The sequence below is a fragment of the Oncorhynchus masou genome, unplaced genomic scaffold (genome assembly GCF_036934945.1).
Source record: "Oncorhynchus masou masou isolate Uvic2021 unplaced genomic scaffold, UVic_Omas_1.1 unplaced_scaffold_11967, whole genome shotgun sequence".
In the NCBI taxonomy this organism is placed as follows: Eukaryota; Metazoa; Chordata; class Actinopteri; order Salmoniformes; family Salmonidae; genus Oncorhynchus; species Oncorhynchus masou.
This window is the reverse complement of record NW_027001745.1, coordinates 66-6,202: the sequence shown is the minus strand read 5'-3', so window position 1 is coordinate 6,202 and position 6,137 is coordinate 66. Positions and strand designations below refer to the sequence as shown.

The following is a 6,137-nucleotide window of genomic DNA, read 5'->3' as shown; positions in this document are numbered from 1 at the left end:
TCAGAACACACACACACACACACACACACACACACACACACACACACACACACACACACACACACACCACCCCTAAACCTCTCTCTTTCTCAGGAGTAATATGGAGAACATCATCGGTCAACAGGCGAATGGGAATGGCTTCTGGCCCATTGGTCCTGCTCCTCCCATGATGCTGCAGGAGAGGACCCCTCCTCCCCCTGACCGCACCGCCCCGGTGTACAACAACAGAAATGGCAGGGACTATGGTCAGTCTTTAGCTTTGTCTGAAAAGTTTACAAGGCGTCAAATCTTTGATTCCTCCTGTCCTTGATTCCTCCTTTCCTTGATTCCTCCTGTCCTTGATTCCTCCTTTCCTTGATTCCTCCTGTCCTTGATTCCTCCTTTCCTTGATTCCACCTTTCCTTGATTCCTCCTTTCCTTGACTCCACCTTTCCTTGATTCCTCCTGTCCTTGATTCATCTTGTCCTTGATTCCTCCATTCCTTGACTCCCTTTGCATTAAAGGAGAGGTGCCAAGGTCTCTCCCTTCAGACTTTCTCCTCCAATGAGTTTGGAGAAGGTTGGCAAGGATTTTCCTTTTATGCTTCACTACAACAATGGAGTTTAATGCCGGAAGTTGAGATCTGTCTTTATCCGTGTGTGTTTCCAGAGAGCTTCCCTCCCCCCTCCAGTCTACAGCCCACTAAGCAGGAGCCCCTGCACAGGTCCGGATGTGCTACGGAGGGTTACAGCAGTACGGAGCTAGAGACCAAGAGCTCCCGCCAACCCCAGCCTCTAATACACTGACACAGAGAGGAATGTGGTCAGTACTGTGTCTGTACCCAACACAACACCCTAACCCTCACCGCCAGCCTCAGCCCCAAATACACTGACACTCAGAGAGGAATGTGGTCAGTACCATGTCACCCCCCAGCCTCAGACCCAGCCTCACCCTCAGACCCAGCCTCACCCTCAGACCCAGCCTCAGACCCAGCCTCACCCTCAGACCCAGTCTCACCCCCAGACCCAGTCTCACCCTCAGACCCAGCCTCACCCTCAGACCCAGCCTCACCCTCAGACCCAGCCTCACCCTCAGACTCAGCCTCACCCTCAGACCCAGCCTCACCCTCAGACCCAGTCTCACCCCCAGACCAAGCATCACCCCCAGACCCAGTCTCACCCCAGACCCAGTCTCACCCCCAGACCAAGCATCACCCCCAGACCAAGCATCACCCCAGACCAAGCATCACCCCCAGACCAAGCATCACCCCCAGACCCAGCATCACCCCCAGACCCAGCATCACCCCCAGACCCAGTCTCACCCCCAGACCCACCCTCAGACCCAGCCTCACCCTCAGACCCACCCTCACCCTCTGACCCAGCCTCACCCTCAGACCCAGCCTCACCCTCAGACCCAGCCTCACCCTCTGACCCAGCCTCACCCTCAGACCCAGCCTCACCCTCAAACCCAGCCTCAGACCAAGCATCACCCCCAGACCCAGTCTCACCCCCAGACCCACCCTCAGACCCAGCCTCACCCTCAGACCCACCCTCACCCTCTGACCCAGCCTCACCCTCAGACCCAGCCTCACCCTCTGACCCAGCCTCACCCTCAGACCCAGCCTCACCCTCAGACCCAGCCTCACCCTCAGACCCAGCCTCACCCTCAGACCCAGCCTCACCCTCTGACTCAGCCTCACCCTCAGACCCAGCCTCACCCTCAGACCCAGCCTCACCCTCAGACCCAGCCTAACCCTCTGACTCAGCCTAACCCCTCTGACTCAGCCTAACCCTCTGACCCAGCCTAACCCTCTGACTCAGCCTAACCCTCTGACTCAGCCTAACCCTCTGACCCAGCCTCACCGTCTGACCCAGACTCACCGTCTGACCCAGCCTCACCCTCTGACCCAGCCTAACCCTCTGACCCAGCCTAACCCTCTGACTCAGCCTAACCCTCTGACTCAGCCTAACCCTCTGACTCAGCCTCACCCTCAGACCCTAGCCTGTTATACCATACTTTAAGTGCATTGTTATGTCTGGTTAAACCAGGCCATCTGTTCCCTAACCTGTTATACCAGACTTTAAGTGCAATTCTGTTTGGACTCCCAGCTACACATTTTAGAGTACATTTAAAAGTGTTTCTCAGTCATTCGATGTTCGTACATTATTTGTCTGTGTAGGAAATTTTAAACCATGTGCTGAACGACTTGGAGCTCTTCATGGGGAAAGTAGCTGCTCCTAATGAAGAGAAGAACAACAAGAAGAAAAAGAAGAAGAAAAGCTCAAAGCCAAATGGTGATTTAAGTCAAATTTATCTCCAATCAACGTGGGAAACACTGGTCCCAGATCTGTTTGTAGCCAGTTAGCCTGGTCCCAGACCTGTTTGTTGACAGTTAGCCTGGTCCCAGACCTGTTTGTTGCCAGTTAGCCTGGTCCCAGATCTGTTTGTTTGCAGTTAGCCTGGTCCCAGACCTGTTTGTTGGCAGTTAGCCTGGACCCAGACCTGTTTGTTGCCAGTTAGCCTGGTCCCAGACCTGTTTGTTGACAGTTAGCCTGGTCCCAGACCTGTTTGTTGACAGTTAGCCTGGTCCCAGATCTGTTTGTTTGCAGTTAGCCTGGTCCCAGATCTGTTTGTTGCCAGTTAGCCTGGTCCCAGACCTGTTTGTTGACAGTTAGCCAGGTCCCAGACCTGTTTGTTGCTAGTTAGCCTGGTCCCAGACCTGTTTGTTGACAGTTTGCCTGGTCCCAGACCTGTTTGTAGCCAGTTAGCCTGGTCCCAGAACCGTTTGTAGCCAGTTAGCCTGGACCCCGATCTGTTTGTAGCCAGTTAGCCTGGTCCCCGATCTGTTTGTTGACAGTTAGCCTGGTCCCAGACCTGTTTGTTGACAGTTAGCCTGGTCCCAGACCTGTTTGTTGACAGTTAGCCTGGTCCCAGACCTGTTTGTTGACAGTTAGCCTGGTCCCAGACCTGTTTGTTGACAGTTAGCCTGGTCCCAGACCTGTTTGTTGCCAGTTAGCCTGGTCCCAGACCTGTTTGTTGCCAGTTTGCCTGGTCCCAGACCTGTTTGTTGACAGTTAGCCTGGTCCCAGATCTGTTTGTTGACAGTTAGCCTGGTCCCAGACCTGTTTGTTGACAGTTAGCCTGGTCCCAGACCTGTTTGTTGACAGTTAGCCTGGTCCCAGATCTGTTTGTAGCCAGTTAGCCTGGTCCCAGACCTGTTTGTTGACAGTTAGCCTGGTCCCAGACCTGTTTGTTTCCAGTTAGCCTGGTCCCAGACCTGTTTGTTGACAGTTAGCCTGGTCCCAGACCTGTTTGTTGACAGTTAGCCTGGTCCCAGATCTGTTTGTTTGCAGTTAGCCCGGTCCCAGATCTGTTTGTTGCCAGTTAGCCTGGTCCCAGATCTGTTTGTTGCCAGTTAGCCTGGTCCCAGACCTGTTTGTTGCCAGTTAGCCTGGTCCCAGACCTGTTTGTAGCCAGTTAGCCTGGTCCCCGATCTGTTTGTAGCCAGTTAGCCTGGTCCCAGACCTGTTTGTTGACAGTTAGCCTGGTCCCAGACCTGTTTGTTGACAGTTAGCCTGGTCCCAGACCTGTTTGTTGCTAGTTAGCCTGGTCCCAGACCTGTTTGTTGACAGTTTGCCTGGTCCCAGACCTGTTTGTAGCCAGTTAGCCTGGTCCCAGAACCGTTTGTAGCCAGTTAGCCTGGACCCCGATCTGTTTGTAGCCAGTTAGCCTGGTCCCCGATCTGTTTGTTGACAGTTAGCCTGGTCCCAGACCTGTTTGTTGACAGTTAGCCTGGTCCCAGACCTGTTTGTTGACAGTTAGCCTGGTCCCAGATCTGTTTGTTGACAGTTAGCCTGGTCCCAGACCTGTTTGTTGCCAGTTAGCCTGGTCCCAGACCTGTTTGTTGCCAGTTTGCCTGGTCCCAGACCTGTTTGTTGACAGTTAGCCTGGTCCCAGACCTGTTTGTTGACAGTTAGCCTGGTCCCAGACCTGTTTGTAGCCAGTTAGCCTGGTCCCAGACCTGTTTGTTGACAGTTAGCCTGGTCCCAGACCTGTTTGTTGACAGTTAGCCTGGTCCCAGACCTGTTTGTTGACAGTTAGCTTGGTCCCAGACCTTGTTTGTTGACAGTTGGCACCTGGTCCCAGATCTGTTTATTTATACAGTTCAGCCCTGGTCCCAGACCTGTTTGTGCCAATTAGCCTGGTCCAGATCAACATGGCCAGTTAGCCTGGAAATTCCCCAGATCTATTTTATTGCCAGTTGGCCGCAATTAAGACACTGTTTGCCAGTTCACCTGGTCCAGACCTGTTTGTTGACAGTTGGCCTGGTCCCAGTCTGTTTATTGACAGTTAGCCTGGTCCCAGACCTGTTTGTTGACAGTTAGCCTGGTCCCAGATCTGTTTGACAGTGCTGGTCCCAGACCTGTTTGCAGCCAGTTAGCCTGGTCCCAGACCTGTTTGTTGACAGTTAGCCTGGTGCCAGACCTGTTTGTTATACACCCAACTCCATTACAGTTAATGTCGAGCCAAACATGACGGTAATTGACGGAAATTATGCGAGGCCAGGAAACACTAGTGTAAAGGACTGATGCATCAGGCTAGATAAGAACACCACAGCACTGACTTAATGTGGGGCCAGGAAACGCAGGGTAAAGTACTGATGCATCAGGCTGTAGGTGACACCACCTGACTTATTGCTGGGCCGGAAACACTAAGGTAAAGGACTGATGCATCAGGCTATGAGTGAACACCACAACTGACTTAATGTTGAGGCCAGGAAACACTAGGGTAAAGGACTGATGCATCAGGCTATAGGTGAACACCACAACTGACTTAATGCTGAGGCCAGGAAACACTAGGGTAAAGGACTGATGCATCAGGCTATAGGTGAACACCACAACTGACTTAATGCTGAGGCCAGGAAACACTAGGGTAAAGGACTGATGCTCTGCAGAAATATTTTTAACAGATTTGCTTGAGTTTCTATACTGGAAAATAATAATTTGTCTATTTCTCTAGCTGACAACTTGCCACATTGGGAGGAGTTTGTCGTCTGTCTTCAGAAAATCAAGTATGGATTCAACCTGCTGGTATGTGTTTACCTCCTATCAAAATCATGCGATGTCAGAGCGTTCACTTGAACTAAGTGTTGGTGTAATTAACCTCAGGTTTTCTATAATTTCATGTCATTAATCAGACATAATGGTATTATCATAGTACCTGCAATAAAGTGCTGTTGAATTACTCCGTACAACTCAGGGTTTAGTTTCCTAGGGGTGTGTTTGGGGAAACTCTGCCTTACAGTACCGGTTACAGCCAGCCCATTATTGCTGAACTGAAAAAAAAATTGGAATGTGTGCCTTATTGGTTCTTGTGCTGGTATGCCGTCGCCATTGGTCGTTTTTCTGTTACAGGGAAAGCTGAATGGAAGATCAGAACCTAGCGCTGCTGACTTTGTCCACATTCTCTTCTCCACTCTGGGCATGGTGAGCATCTGTCTGTAGCACCAAGCAGCCACGAATAAGAAGGATATGGGACCCGTTGCCTAGGCTACTCCTGGACTGATTCATTTGCCTTTTAATTCAAGAGTAGGCTTGAAGCTAGAATCCTTCATTGAAACAATAACAAAGCAGATACCCCTACTCTGTTTTGGTTAAAAGCTGAGGGATGTGGGCCTGGAGAAATACAACCACTATCAGATTCATGGATAGAGCTATGGATGCAAGGACTGACCATCCATGATATCAACATTATAGTTATAACCATGTTATGAGGCTATATAGGACCATCCATGATATCAACATTATAGTTATAACCATGTTATGAGGCTATACAGGACTGACCATGATATCAACATTATAGTTATAACCATGTTATGAGGCTATACAGGACTGACCATCCATGATATCAACATTATAGTTATAACCATGTTATGAGGGTATACAGGACTGACCATCCATGATATCAACATTGTAGTTATAACCATGTTATGAGGCTATAAAGGACTGACCATCCATGATATCACACGTTCTAGTTATAACCATGTAATGAGGCTATACAGGACTGACCATGATATCGACATAGTTATAATCATGTTATGAGGCTATATAGGACCATCGATGATATCAACATTATAGTTATAACCATGTTATGAGGCT

General features: G+C 50.2%; 1 long non-coding RNA gene across 2 annotated transcripts; it reads left to right on the top strand.

Annotated features, from left to right (window-relative positions):
• Window positions 1-775: 775 nt before the first annotated feature.
• On the top strand, window positions 776-5,429 carry LOC135529654 (uncharacterized). Of its 2 annotated transcripts, none has more exons than XR_010453745.1 (4): window positions 776-801; window positions 2,159-2,273; window positions 4,999-5,069; window positions 5,394-5,429. It is a non-coding gene; the product is annotated as an uncharacterized LOC135529654 (long non-coding RNA). The 2 variants fall into 2 exon arrangements; XR_010453746.1 differs by lacking the exon at window positions 776-801 and adding an exon at window positions 876-889.
• Window positions 5,430-6,137: the final 708 nt, after the last annotated feature.